Source organism: Ambystoma mexicanum, chromosome 12 (assembly GCF_040938575.1).
Source record: "Ambystoma mexicanum isolate Mex_15411 chromosome 12, UKY_AmexF1_1, whole genome shotgun sequence".
NCBI lineage: Eukaryota > Metazoa > Chordata > Amphibia > Caudata > Ambystomatidae > Ambystoma > Ambystoma mexicanum.
The window spans coordinates 860,693,930-860,709,390 of NC_090936.1; positions in this window are offsets into that span (position 1 = coordinate 860,693,930).

Consider the following 15,461-nt stretch of genomic DNA (forward strand, 5'->3'; position numbering starts at 1 on the left):
GGCTCTTTTCAGAGCCACCACTTCCTCCCAGAGAAAAGTGCAATGGTTTTGATAGGGCAGCACCCCAAAATTTTAGATGTCCGCAGACTTCTAAAAAATACACAGGGCCCTGCTCCATTTATATTTTACACACGACACACTAGGAGAGGAGGGGAAAGGAGGGTAAGGAAGAGACACCAACCACAGGGATAGGAAACGGCAGGTGGAGAGAGGAAGATGTAGGGTGGGCCTTATTTAGGTAGTGGGCAGACCTTCTCATGCTCCGTGACCGCAGTCTCAAAAGCACTCCGAAGACTCTCCCCCCTGCAGAGTACTGTGTCGCAGTACACACACAATATTGTGACCCTCAAAAGGTAAGGGTCAACAGCATCATGGATGGCCTGTGAGGCAGCTGGAGGGATGTGCTGTCCCACAGGAGTGTCTCTTGTGGTGACAGGAGTGGAAACTGAGGATGTTGTAGAGGAACTCAACCTACTACGTTTATCACAAGGTACAACCATGCGAATGGCTCCACCGTGGAACGACCTTAGGTGTTGCTTCATGGATGTCATACCAAAGCTGTACGGACCAGGCCTTGCACGACTACAGCACCATTTTGCACTGGTTGCAGGTGACCTTGTTCGCACGTGCTTTTGGTATGTCACAATGAATGGTAAACAACCGCCACACCCAAGACTCACGTTGAGTGCTGGTAGTAGTGTTACGCTCACCTGGTTCCCATGGGGACGCCAATCTGGACCGGCCTGGTGCCACGTAGAGCCGAGATGACTGACTGGACACCCCCACTTACTTCGTTTGTCGGCTCGTATGGATAGCTTTCTGCAAAGGAGAAAGGTAATTAACCTCCCGTAATTCGAGCGTTAACCCACCTTCCACTCCCGTTGTCTGCCCACTGACCACTCCCGATGTTCCCTCTTGTTCTCACCTGATGGTTTAGAAAGGTGGGCTCTCCATCCTGCATCGAGCGCAGGGGCGCGTAGATGACCAGTTACTTCACTTCAGTGGAGGAATTGGTGAGTTCCATTATTGACTCTAGGATCCAATAGTTTGTAAGAGTTCAAATGTCTGATCTTCACTCTTTCCGATTCCTTGTAGGTTGCCAACTTAACCACCACGAAGAGTCCAAAGGGCAGTTGGTGAGAGTCAGGTAAGTCTATAGTGGTTTTCCCCTTAGGGGCCGGGGTACGTGATGATGCAGAGTTAACTGCGCCGACCCGATATGAGGTGAGTTCCCCCTGCGGTAAATCGGGTAAGTCTTTGGGGGGTAGCTTGTAATGTCCAGTGGTTTCCCCTTAGGGGCCGGGGTGCGGCGGTGATGCAGAGTTAACTGCGCCGACCCAAGATGAGGTGAGTACCCCCCGTGGTAATCCGGTAAGTCTTTGGGGGTAGCTTGCATTGCCCTTTTGCATTCCCGTGCTCACCTGGCTTTTCTTGTCCCCTTAGATATCGGAGAGCGGTTTGGAAATGCAGAGTCTGCGATGGAGTGAGGAAAAGCTGCACCGGATGGTGAGTACAGCGCGGCGCAGCGAGGTGCGTGACGATGCGCATGCGATGACTCATTCTTCAAGATCGACAGCGCGATGGATCAAGAATTCAGGTAAGGTTTCAAGTTTGAACCTCTTCTCCTTCTTTCTTTTCGTTTCCAGGTGGTCCAGGACTGAAGCGGGCGTGGCTGAAGACTGGAAGATGCTGCAGGCACGGTGAGCGTTACGCTGCTGAATGCAGAATAACGCAAAGCATGTGTGGCTGTCCGGGCGTGGTTTAAATAGCCTAGGAAGAAGTCCCAGGTAAGTATTCTTCCACAGCCCCCACCCGAGAAAAAAGTAGTCCCTTAAGTAAATAGTTCCTCCTAAGCCCCATTTGGCTTGTGGCTTCGTGCAGCATGGTCTGCACCAGGTGAGTATGCAGCATGGTCTGCATTAGGTAAGTTTTCTGAAATGAGCCTGGCGCCCATGGCGCCAGGACTGACTTTATCCTTAAGAGCCTGGCGCCTTAGGCGCCTGGACTGCACCCAAACAGCCCCTAACTGGGGTTTTTGGGCATGCTCCAAATGGCATGATGCCTGCTTCCGGGGTTGCTGGGCCTGGTCTGGCTTCCCGGGGGCCGGCATCATGACAAGTAGGGACTTCCACTACCTCATCCTCTTCATCCTCTTCATCCTACTCCTCTACATCCTCACGCTTGTTCCCCTCTGCAGGCACTTGGAGAGTTGTTGGTGGTGGAGGGGGTGGGGGTGTTGCTGAGGCACTAGTAACACTAGCTGGAGCAGCAGCAAGCATAGATGCCATCAGGTCTGATGGGAAGTAGTAAGAGCAGCAAAATCAGGAAGATGAGCAAAAGCTAATATAGACAATGCTCTGTCAGGTAGCCAGAAGCACAATGAGGATAAGCTCTGGGTGTGGCCTTTTAAAGGGGTGTAGGGGCGTGCTCCGTGGACAGCTGCGCTGTCGCGGACAGATCGAACACCCCATAAGGGCTCAAAAAGTTCAAAAAAGTATGTAGAAAGCGAGGGTCATTGTCTGGGATATGTGCAAATGTTCGGGGACCCAGACAGTATCCTCAAATCAGGACACACGCTCAGCGTGGGTGCGGTCACATGATGACGTCGCGAACACGTCCACGAATGGGACGGGTGTCTGCAGTACACCAAATGCGTAGGAACAGTCCTGCATGCACATGCGCGTGGGTGTTCTACGGACAGTGTTCCGGTCCTCAAACTAATTAAAAGTGCGACACATGTGAGACGGACAGTTACGGACAGGCGCGATGTTCGTATGACTTATGGGTGTGGTGCGCATGTGCGTAGATGTTCTACAGACAGTACAGACAGGTATAGTGTCCTTAGGACACCCCCATTTTGGTTAATTGCGGACAGTGTGGACATCAAGTGTGTTCTAAGAACAGTTTCATCTTGCCTGCGGACAGTACGGACAGGTATAGTGTCCTTAGAACGCCTCCAATTTGGTTAATTATGGACATTTCGGACACCAAATGTGTTCTAAGAACAGTTCCATCCTTCTTGCAGACAGTACGTACAGGTATAGTGTTCTTAGGACATCTCCATTTTAGTTAATTGCGGACATTCCGGACACCGAGTGTGTTCTAAGAGCAGTTTCATCTTGCCTGCGGACCGTACGGACAGGTATAGTGTCCTCAGGACTCCCCCATTTTGGTTAATTATGGACATCCCGGAAACCCGCGCTGTCCACGGACACCCCAACTGCCTTTTAAAAAAAAAATAAACCACAAAGGACAGAATTAAAACACACATAATATTTTTTTTATTATATACAAATATTAAATTTATGAAAGAGAGGGGGAAGCAGAAACTGACACAAATGCAGAGGAATTAGGGGTTTGGAGAGGATGGATGGGAGGGGATGAAGGGATGGAAGTCCCATCATAATGTTTTTCTTGGTGGTGAGAGTTTGGGGATAGTTGACTGGGAAATGGAGAGGGGGAGCAGGTACATGTGGGACAATGATATATATTTTTTTCCTTTTATGTGGTCCTCCATAAAATGTTTCAAAAGATTGAAATTTTCCATAAGCATATCCATTTTTTGTTACATGCGCTGCAGAGTATTTTCTAATGTCTCTTTTGCTGTATTATTTTCAGTGTTTGTATGGTCTGTTAAAAAAAATATATATGTTAAGTACACATAAAGTAATGATTATTAATTTGCTTATATAAGAAGTGTCTACCATTAGTATCACTGTCTTCAGACATTTCCTCATGTGGGAAATTTTCTTCAAGCCATTCCAAAGTACTCGACATTTCTGTGTAAAAAAATATATTCCTTTTAGTGTACCAAATAAAGAAAGTTTAGAAATATATAAGAAAATGAAGTTTACTTACTAGTTTCCGGTAAATTGTGATTGTACTGTTGTGTAGGTCTGCTGTTGCTCCTAGCTGTGCAGTTTCTGTTAGGTAATTATGTTGGAAGCATATCTTTTTTGTTTTGGTATATTCCATTTTAGTACATATGGTATTTAAATGGATGGTTGATGTGTTACATATATAGGTTGCACTTCTTATTTATTGTTACATATAATGTGTTTATGTGCTGCTTTTTGAACTTGTTCAGCGTTTATATGGCATGATAGAACAATCTAAGATACCCCCTGAGTTTTTGGGTAGTGTTGATGTTGTCTGCGTCCATCCGCGGACATTCGCACAGTCCGCGGACATCAAAATCACTAGATGGGTGTTCAGCATGCTCTATGTTATATGTATATAAAGTAAGGGAATCCTTTATATCTAATTATCAGGGTATGGATGGGATTGCTTAGAAGGTGGAACAAAGACAAGGTATCAAGATAGGGTAGGCTATGGGTTGCTATGGGATGGGTAGATACTCAAAATCAGCGCTTGAGTTTGGGATTTGGGACAGCCAACCGGGTTTGTGGACTCAAAGGACCTTTTCATGGCACCACAGTGGGGCTCTCCCACAGAAAACAGCTGTGCCTGTCTGGTCACGGCACAGCAGCATTCAGGTAGTGGGGCAAAAAGCTGGTCTGGTCACAGGATACTCTCAAAAAGGGTGCCACAGCTTTTCCCCCTTTCTCCCTGAGTTAGTGGGATTTTATTATGGGGGTTAGTTCTGAAGGCTGGTTCTGCCTGGATAGGGCCAGCTATGCTCTGGCCTGGCAGTGGATCTGGAATCTTACAGGATGAATATGAAATGTCTGCATATGCAGGAGCTGGAAAATTCAGAAGAGTGTGTTGTTTCTGTGAGCTTCCCCCATTTATAAGGCGGGTGACATCACAGGATTTACTGTGGGGCAGAACTAAGCTAGAGCTACACACATCATCAAACATCTATCAAATTCACACAATGTATATGTACATTCAGTAAAACAACTTTGATAAAGGGATGATATGATTAAGTTGCGCTATTAAAAACCTATGAAATTCAGTAAAAAAACTTTGTTAAAGGGACTTTATGGTTATGTTGCGCTACTAAGAAGCTATGAAATTCAGTAAAAAACTTTGTTAAAGGGACGTTATGGTTCCAAGTAAAACCAAAAAAACCTGAAATTCGCCAGCTAAGCAACCATAACTCGTGCCACCACTGTGCATTGCTAAGACTAAGACCCAGGACATCAAAGATGACATCACAAATGTCATTGATGACATCACTGATGACATCACATGTCTGACTCGCTGTTTTTTCTTTTAGTGATATATCTTAGACAGTAATAGTTAGGAACATAGAAATCAAAAAGAACTATATGTATAGACTTATACTTCAAATATGATCTTACTGAAGTAAAAAGACTTTGCTGGTGTAAATACAGCGCTTGGAGGCAATGAGGCTTGGAGGCTGTGGAACGAATTTCCTGAGCTGCAAAAACACACGCAGCCCGTAGCTCCGTTCCCTGAGGGGGAGGAGCTTGCTAGAGCTCACCTGACGGCTCATGTGACCTGCACAGCCCACAAAACGCACCCGCGTTCACCCTCGCAGCGATGAGCCCGGCAGGAGTAGAGGGCGTCGGCTGTTGTGCGGCTGTTAGGCGCTTGAGGCGTGATGGTGGAGAATGTCCGCCAGCCACTCTTGCAGCCGGACGTAAAAAATGTGAAGTTGGTGATACCGCCTGAGTCGCCGGAGCCGCAGCGAATCCTGCGAAGCAACTATAAGACCCTCCCTCATGGAGAACAAAGATCGCAGAGGAAAAGAGGTAAGCCCTCCACGCCACGCCCCTAGTATCAGACTCGAAATCTGCAAACCCACCACCCCCGCAGCTCAATGCCAGCATAAAGGAGCAGAAGGGCGATGTGTGGTTGCATCCCGGACTATGGTCATGGGTAAGAACACTCCCGATTTTGAAATAGCCCCCCTCAGACTCCGGCCAGCACCTCGCATACCCATATGCGCACCAGTGAGCATGTGATCCTACCATTGGGCCAGAGCGCCGCCTTGGTGAGAGGTCTACCAGCTCTGGCCACCGGAGGGTGGACCTACCTGGACCTGGCTCTGGCCCCATGTACCAACCAACGAGGGGTCCTCTCAGAGGGGCTATATGGAATTGGAAGTTAGAGAAAGAACGCTTGGGGGCATGCAAAGTATCAGCCCTATTACTTTGACCCCCTGCCTGTACCCTCGAGTGATCACGGAAGGGGAAAACGAAAGAACCCAGGTAGTGGGGGAATCTAAGACTCTGATAGAACCTAGCCGTCTCTCCAACAGCTGCATGGAGCACCACTAGAAGGATCAATAGACAAAAGGCCGGGAGAGAGTCAGTTAATAGAACCAGACCCTCCACTGTTAACGGACAGGCTGGTGATTCAAACGAAAACCGCCATCCAAATACCCAAGGCATCACAGGCGGCTATATTTCCGAATCACGTGCCGCATAACCGCCCAGGTGAACCTAGTTCCAGACAGGATGTAATTAATCCCCACTTACGCAATGACCCAATAAGATCGCCAGAGAAAATGACATTGACGGAGACAAGGGCTGCTTCGACTGACGCTATATTCAAGAGCTCGAATCATGACACTGAAGACTGGGTAGACCTGGGGTCCCCAGTCCATGTAACTGTCCCAAGGACAACAAAGGCCACCAAACCTGACGGTACCAAATGACAATACATTAAGACACTAAAAAGAAATCAACAACGCCGAGTGGCCTGGAAAACCACTGCCATCCAGAAGATAAAACACTTTCGAATAAACAGAAAAACCTAGTCAGCAAGGAATCTACTAAACCAAACCTGACGACGGCGAAAAAATTGACCACAGGGCCCCGCATAACTTTAAAGCCCCGAATGTCAAATGCCCTGTTTACCTTCTTTAAGACACAGTAGAAAAAAACGCCAACTGGAAACAGACGACGAAATCACCGATGTTGAAATACTGGAAGTGATCGAGGGCTCATTTCCAGCAATAAAATCCAGAAAAACAGAAGCAGCTACCGACCCCAAAAGTACCTCTGTTAAAATAGGGCAAAGAGCAGCAGTTAGTCAGGCAGAAAGCCCAAAAAACTGTGACCAAAGCAAAGGACCCACAGACGAAAGAACTCAGTTAAACGACACCACTACTAAAGAAAAGGCGCATCAGTCTCCTAAGAAAAGTGTAGAAAACAATCGGCTGACGAAACCTAGCATCTCAAATACAGCCCCCTGGGACCTTAACATCATACTAGAATCCCTGAGGAAGGAGGAAGACAGAACAAAATCAGTGCAGAAAAACAACGACATCCCCCACAATGGCCAAACGGGTCTCGAAGAAAAAAGGCCCTGTCAGATCCCTGACAGAAGGGAAACTCTTCCTTGGGCAAAGAGTCCAAATGTAAACAAAGCCCCAACGGCTAGGCCTGGAACATCCACCCAAATTGGGTGTCAAGAAAGGTTAGCACTGGAAGAAACAGAGGTACCTCAAAATACCAAGAAGCTGCCTAGTGCACAACTACCCGATATTTCAAGGAACGACCAGATGCTCCAGCAACAGCTTCCCCATAGTTCCAGCAAACACTCAAAACCCGAAACTCAGGCAAACGGCAGCACTATTATGGAGGGATGGAGACATCAAGAGCGACTACCCAGCTCAAGGTCACACATGAGTGACCAATCGTGGTAAAAAATACACTTACAACCTCCACAAAGAGGAGGAAAAACTCCAAGCTGCATCAAAGAAGGAAATACACTTTATCAAACTGTATCCAATACAAGGCTAGACTGCTCTGATTCATCTATAGGTCAACCCGGGGCCTCAACTCTTGATATCTCTGCGCACCAATTGGATATGGGCTATGGCAGAGATTCTCAGAACACGCCGGCCAAGCACCGAAGACATAGCGAAATAGCGACGGACTCGAAAAGACCATCACCTAACAAAAAACAGGACATGACTCCAATCATGGCGGCACTAACAATTGCCCTCACACCGTTTTGTAAATTATATGAAACGATGAGCGACTCAGCCAAAGACAACACCACTTTACTATGCAAGATGCAATCTAAGCTAGACTTCTTGGAAGGGTATATTACTGCCACCGAAGCAAGATACAAGAAGCAGGGGGCGGCATGGGAAGAAAAATGGCTCAGCTTAGAGTCAGATAAAACAGCAGCACAACTCCAAAAAATGATGGTTACAAAATATACGGATAAAGCATCCCAAACAACAGTGAAGACTGTCAACGGAGAGCTGGAACCAACATTCAGCAAACAAAATCCAAAAAGTCTGTGCGACCGATGTGAGCCACAACTCGAGCCAAGCAACAAAAAAAACTGGCGCTACGCCTGGCAAGTAAAAATGCCATGGGGTTCCAAACGTTATCGAAATCAGTGACTGCAGAGCCAAAAAAAGGAGAGGAGACAATTAACCTAACCTGCAGTCCCGATAATCTGGACCATAAATCCACAGATCGCCAAGAAAGCCAACCTCGGACAGAAAAGTCACCAAGAACAGCGGAAGATTTCATGAGCATAAGCTCATTGATGGACATATCAGTTCACCTAGAACCTGACGTTCAAGAAGTTGACTACATGTGTCCAGAGGAACAAACAAAGGAAATCAAACTCGCCCCCAATAGCAGGACTGAAGCAAACAAAGTTGGACAGGAACAACGGCAAAATCTGACAAAGAACAAGCTAAGCTATGTGCCATGATGTCCCCGCGTCGTAGCCCAACTCCTCTGAAGCAAAGACCTTTGCGGCACCACAAGGAAAACACAAGCAAAAGATCGGAGCAGACGGAGAGGGAAAACCCTCACCCCCGAAAGTCGGAGACAGCCAAAAACTGGACCAGCTCTCACAAAGACTCCAGAGTGTTCAAATTAGAGCAAACGTCATGTAAACGTAAATACATTATACTAAACAGGAAAACGGTACTTCAAATACTAAGTAAAATAAAGTGTCTCCAACATCTTAAATCTGAAAACTTTGCATTGATAGAACCGTACCATCGAGATCAAAAAGCTAAGACCTATTTGCACATTCAAGCAACTGCTCTAAAAGGGGTCCCGGAAAAAGCATATGCGGACCTAAAACAAGCAGGATTCACTTTGACTGAATTAGGTATATCAAAGACAGACGAAAAGCGGGACCCCCCTAAGGTGGGAGTGGATCGCAAATGGCACTACACACCCAGAACAAAGGCCCTGTACAATAGGAAAAGGAAAGCTACTAACGATGCTTCGGAACAGGAAAATCACAGAGATTATGAGTGGGAAAAACGAGACACAAGACAAAACAAACATAGACCCCTTGAAAACGGACCGAGAGAAAATCAAAGAGTGGACCGCTCAGGGTATGGGGACCCCTCTCACGAAAGAAGAGACTGGCATAGAGTGGGAACCCCGGGACAGCCAAAGATAAGAAGGAACTTGAGAGATCTCTCAGAAGAGGACCGTAGAATGAGCAACAATCGAGTCACGAGGAACAAACAGAGCGAAGAACCTAGACAACCAAAGGGGCCTTGGAATTGGCTGAAAAACACGCTAAAAGCACAAAATGGCAAATAGCAATCACCGGGAGGTGAGACGAGAACTACACCTCCACCTACGATCTACCAATCAGCGGCACCCCAAAAACACGTCTCGATGGCCTCGTGGAACACACGAGGCCACAAGCATTTGACGAACCCGGAAAACCAAGATCTGGGGGCCTTTGACATTCTTTGTCTCCAGGAGCACTGGTTAACAGAAAAACCATCTCTGGATGGCTTTGAGATTGCTTTCTCTCCGGCAGCAAAAGGCTTGTTCGGCCGGCCATCCTCAGGGCTATTAATAGCAATAAAGACAGGGTCGGGAATTTCATATACCAAAACAATAATCAAATCATACGGTATACTGGCAGTTTCTGCGACATGGGTCCAGGAAAAAGGAAGAACAAGGCACAACGCCAAAGAGAAACTAGCCCTCATAACAGCATATTGGAATCCAGAAAAATTCTCTATATCAGACTTCTGTAACCAGATCGAAAAAACAATTGATGTCATCATCACTGAAGATCCAGAAACACATATAATAATATGCGGGACCTCAATGCAAATTGTAATGAACCAGAGAATCCGAGGAAAAAATCTAAATCCCCAGGAGAACTTAGAGGTCTAGCCTGGATGACGCTGATGAAATCAAGAAATCTACACAACATCTCAACACTCAATTCCTGGAAAATCAACACCCCCACCTGGGAACGGGGCGAGTAAAGTGCAAACATTGACTACTTCTTTATTTCACACAGTTTAGTGGAGTGTATAGAAGAGTATGCAGTGACCAGAACCCAAGATAGTGATCATAATCTGCTTTCAATTAAATGGAAAACAATATGATCTCCAAGCGACTACTATAGTCACTCGTTAGAGTCAACTAACCAACAAACTCGCATACGTTTGACGACAACCAACCTAGAATGTATCATCGAAAAATACAAAGCAGGTACCCGGTCGCAAAAAGATAAGATCCAAAGCCCGGACTACTTACCTTTTCTCTTTCAATATCGGACGAATAGATCTGGAAAAAGTCCAACGGTGCAACAAAACCTTCATGCATTTGACAAAACGGTCGCAGAAAGAAAAAGATCGCTGAGAAAACTTAGGCAACAAACCATAACCGATAATTCTCCAGCAGCATGGAACAGATGGAGACAAGAAAACTCAAAATATAAATCGTGGATTCGAGCTCATAGACACACAATGGCTCAAAACGACGCAGAGGAAATGATGCGCACACTTAGCTAAAAAAAACTGGGGTCTTTTGGGCCCTTATCAAAAAACCATTGATGAAGACAACAAATCAAATAGCCAATACAGTAATCGAAAGTGTGTGGGCAACTTTCTTCGAAAATCTGTACAAAGCGCCTTCTCAGCATGCCCCGATATTCGAAAGAACTGCAGCGGCGTCATGGATTGATCTATCTTCGAGAGATAATATAAAGGGGGTGATCCTTAAATTAAAAAAATCAAGAGCCCATGGGCCGGAAGGACTTAGCAACATAGACCTAAATCAGAATCGCGATCAATGGGCAACTTTCATCAGTACAATCTTTGCCCAGTGCGGTCAGACTCGATCAATTCCAACATCCTGGGTGAACGCGGTGGTGGTTCCGATTTTCAAACGAGGGAATAGAGAGGATCCGTGTAATTATAGACCTATTGCCCTGCTGGACATAATTGGCAAAATATTTGCCACCCTTCTCCTGAACCACTTCCGCGACTGGGCCAGATCTTCCCCGGCACACGACCCTTTCCAAATGGGTTTCCTGAAGAAAGGGAGCACGTCAGTAAACATTTTACTGCTTAGCATGTTAAAGGCGAAGGTCAAGCAGGGTTCACCAACAGTGTTTTTGGCATTTGTAGACTTATCCCAAACCTTTGACAGAGTTGATAGGCAAATGCTGTGGATTAAATTGAAAAAATGGCATTGTCCACAGGAACTTTTGGACCCCGTGATGGCTCTTCACTCCAACACCAAACTTAGAATTTGCCTAAACAACCAGGGCTTATTGTCACGAGAGATACCAGCAGAGCGCGGAGTGAAGCAGGGTTGCCCCTTGGCCCCAGCGCTATTCATAGCCTTCCTCGGAGACATGAAAGAATCGGAAGCCTCTGTCAAAGCGTTTCCACCGAAGCTGGGAACGGTCTGCATATCACGTCTTCTCTATGAAGATGATCTAATTTTATTAGATCAAACGCAAATTGGCCTTCAACGGCAACTTACAAATCTGGCGCAATATATGGAATTGAACAACTTAAATATAAACAAGGCAAAAACAAAAATCGTGATCTTGGGAAAAAGTGCAAAGAAGACCAGAGCACGATTCTCATGGGTACTTGACAAGGTCGAAATCGAAGTGGTCCCTAGCTTCAAATATTTAGGGGTCCATATTGACCGCTCAGAAAAAGACTCCACGATGCAAACTGTGTTTTGGGGGAAAGCGAAAAACCTTGCCGCCCAAATGAAAACCATTGATAGAAAATACGGCAAATTCTCCCTAATCCCAGCGATTTCCTTTTATAAAGGGAAAGTGGTACCAACCTTAACATACGGCATTGGGGCAACTTTGAGTATGCCTCAGGACATCTGGCGGAAGCTAGAGAGTCTGATTTGGAAGACTGTCCTCGGAGTGCCGAATGGAACCTCGATGGACATCATTAGAAGAGAGCTAGGTTTGCTCCACTTGAAGCGACTGTGGTTCAAAATGCAATGCAATTATTCAGAAACACATTACTTTCAGACAGTCCATCTGTATATAAAATCATAGCGGAGGAAATTGCAAATCGACAATTAACTATCTTGAACAAATGGGCAGACAGGCTCAAAGAAAAGCTCACTGAAATTGCCTGCACAGTCGAAGATCTAAAATCTAACCCAGAAAGAGTGAAAACGAAGCTCCAGGCTCAAGACTGGATAGAGACCCTGTCCAAGGCACAATCAAACAAGCTGACTAAAGATCTACCACCTAACTTTAACAGATTGAAGAAGCCTATCCCATACTTCTCTAAATTCCCTAACCAACATTTAAGAAAACTATACATGAGAGCTCGCTTCAACCTTCTTCCAACGCGAGAAATCATGGCGATCCGGACAAAATCTAACATCACCAGCTGTCGTCTCTGCACCAATCCTGACAATGCAGAAACAATAAAACATCTCCGCCTCTACTGCCCGGAGTTAAGAAACATAAGAGCCACATACCTGTGCAACCTGCTTTCAGACATCTCAGGACTTCTAGAAGAGGAAGACGTCATATGGTGGAACAGGCTAATGTCAGGGGAAAAAACCCGGTGGACTAATGCGACCGTAAAAATCTTGGAATCTGCTTTCAACATGATCACCCTTCGCTCTCCACCTGAGCTGCCCAAGTAAGATCCAGATGCGAGAGGCGCATCATTAAAGAGTCTCGCAGAAGAACGCCATCTTGCAGACCAAAGAAACGATAACTCCATCTCGGCCACCGTTGTCTACTTGTTTCCAGACTTTCTTTCTTTCCGCAGGATTTTTTCCCTTGTTATGTGCGCTTTTTAGATGAGTAGATTCACTTTTTTGTAAAAATTTGCTAAAGCAATTGTAAACAAAATAAATTAAAAAAAAATATATGATCTTACAATAATTCACTTAGGGTCCACTCACAGCATACGAAACATATACATAGGAAAAATACACACTTAAAAGATAGCAATGCTTTCTGTGTATGAAGACAATCAGTAAGGTTATCAACACTTACTTATTGTTCTGCTGTTTTTGTATTACTGTAGTTTCTCTGGATGTGCTCATATTTGTATTTGCATTACATTTTTAGGTGCAGTCACATCATGTGATATGTGTACACAGGGAAGTAGTAGATTTGAAGCAGAGCAATCATTTCTGTGCATAAAGATAATCAGTTAGGTTGTGAACACTTTCTGCTTCTAATGCTGGTTTTTTGCTCTCTATATATACTCATATTCGTATGTGTTGTTGGGTCTTTGTGTTTTGTATGTAATAATGCATTTATGTAGTAAGTGGTTTTATTAGCTACTTATTACATGTTGCACAGTACACAAAACTCTAATAAGAAAGCATTTATCAATTCACTATTCAACATGGGAAGATTTCGAATATTGCACCTCCATCATGTATGCTGCACACAATGCTTATATTTATACATGAGTAGCTTAGTATACTGTAAATAAATTCATAATAGAATGCTATTTATATCATTGCATTGCCTAATGCATAACATAGCTCAAGATATCTATTCCAATGATCCTTGATACTTTTTTTGTCAACATTATAATAGGAATACCTTAAACTTTTCATGAAAGGTAAATGCACATGTGATGTTGAAGTGGGAGAATGGGATAACACCCCCCCCCCCAATCTCATCCAGACCATGGCCTAGGGGATCACGGCCCAGACACCCCCCACGAGAAGAGTTCATCTACTTACCAGATGACAAAGTACCCTGTTTCAAAGACCTACACATACGAGGAGTATGCCCACCAGCCCGCCATACTCAAACCGACACCTGCAACATGGATCAGCTCGACTAGAACAACAGCCATGAGTATTCACATCGTTAGAGATTCCATGATGACATAGCCAACAGACAAGAACACACGTGCCACCATGCACACTGGTCACTCACACACCAACCCACATGAAGAACATACTCAGTGCTATGACATATCAGACTGTCACACACACCGACATGCATCGTTGTTATTTTTCACATAGGCCTTCTACAGCACCGCAGAAACGCAAGACTCCTGAAGAGCTTGTGTATATGCTTGCTGATGCTTTCCCGCTTACTATCCCTATGAAGACGCTACCATGTATATCTAATGCTGCCTCTGATGCTTCGTCACCCTGCGATCCCCATAACATGGATCATGTACTGCCATCTGCAAAGTAGGCCCAAGTAGGCTGCAAGCAAGAGTCCCCTGACCGGAGCCTCGCAAACGAAAACCCTCTCAGAACAAAATACAAGTGCTGACCATGCAGAACGGCCCCTAACAGGAGCCCACAGCCAAGGCCACGATGTTGCAACTTGCATGCCGCGCGCCCAGTGCGAAGGTTACACCTGCAGGTGCCAAGCCCTCAGAGACAGAATACAAAATCTAATGCTCATAATTCTGCTCCAGCTACGGTCTCCCCACATGTGACCAAGCCGAACTGACAAGACGCCAAGCTTACGAGACGAGAAGCCGCCAGGGTCCCAAAGTAGCAACTGTTAGGAACAGCCCAAGTATACCACCTGACCTGTCCTCCACCACTAATATCTCTCCCTATAGGAGACATATACTAACTCTACCACTCAGGGAACCAATCCAAAGTGGCAATAGGTTTTGTGATGATTTTTCCTAGGTGACGCAAGTAGCGCGTCATACTGCTGTAAAAAGGGCCTGCGAGCCCCACTAACAATGAGAGCTTCTCTGGATGCATACGGACTAAGCGTATCCCTGCCGTTACTCTAATAAACAGCAGTAGTTGCCTTGCTCCTTGTGTGTGTGTGTCATACTCCTTCTGGGACACGGGAGGAGTTGGGGATAATCACCCCGACAAGCTGGAGGCACTGCTGAGATTAGGTTGAGGTCTGTTTCCCTGAGAGCATTATTCCAAGGCCCCTTTCTATGAGGCGACCAGGCAGCACGGCCCCCTCTGCCGTTGCCCCCTTTTAAGGACTACAGGACCATTGCGGAACTGCGAGAAGAACGGACCACGCAATCTGGATATTGGCCCTCGGGAGACGACTTGAGATGTATCCCGCCTGCGGTTGGCGAGTGCCCGGACGTGGTCCACACGAGGAGAGGTGGCGAGCTGCTTTGGAGGGGTGCACGCAGTCGAGCGGCCCCGCCTCAAGAGAACTTGGTGAGTATGACACACCCAACAAGCAACGTAACGTTGTAGGGGAGGGGTGAGGAGTTGTGAAAAGGGTGGCGGGAGGTATTTACAGTGTGTTATAAAAGATTTGATAATTAAAGTGACGGTCAACGAGTGAGTGATGGCAGGACAGGCACGAGGGCCGTCTTCTAC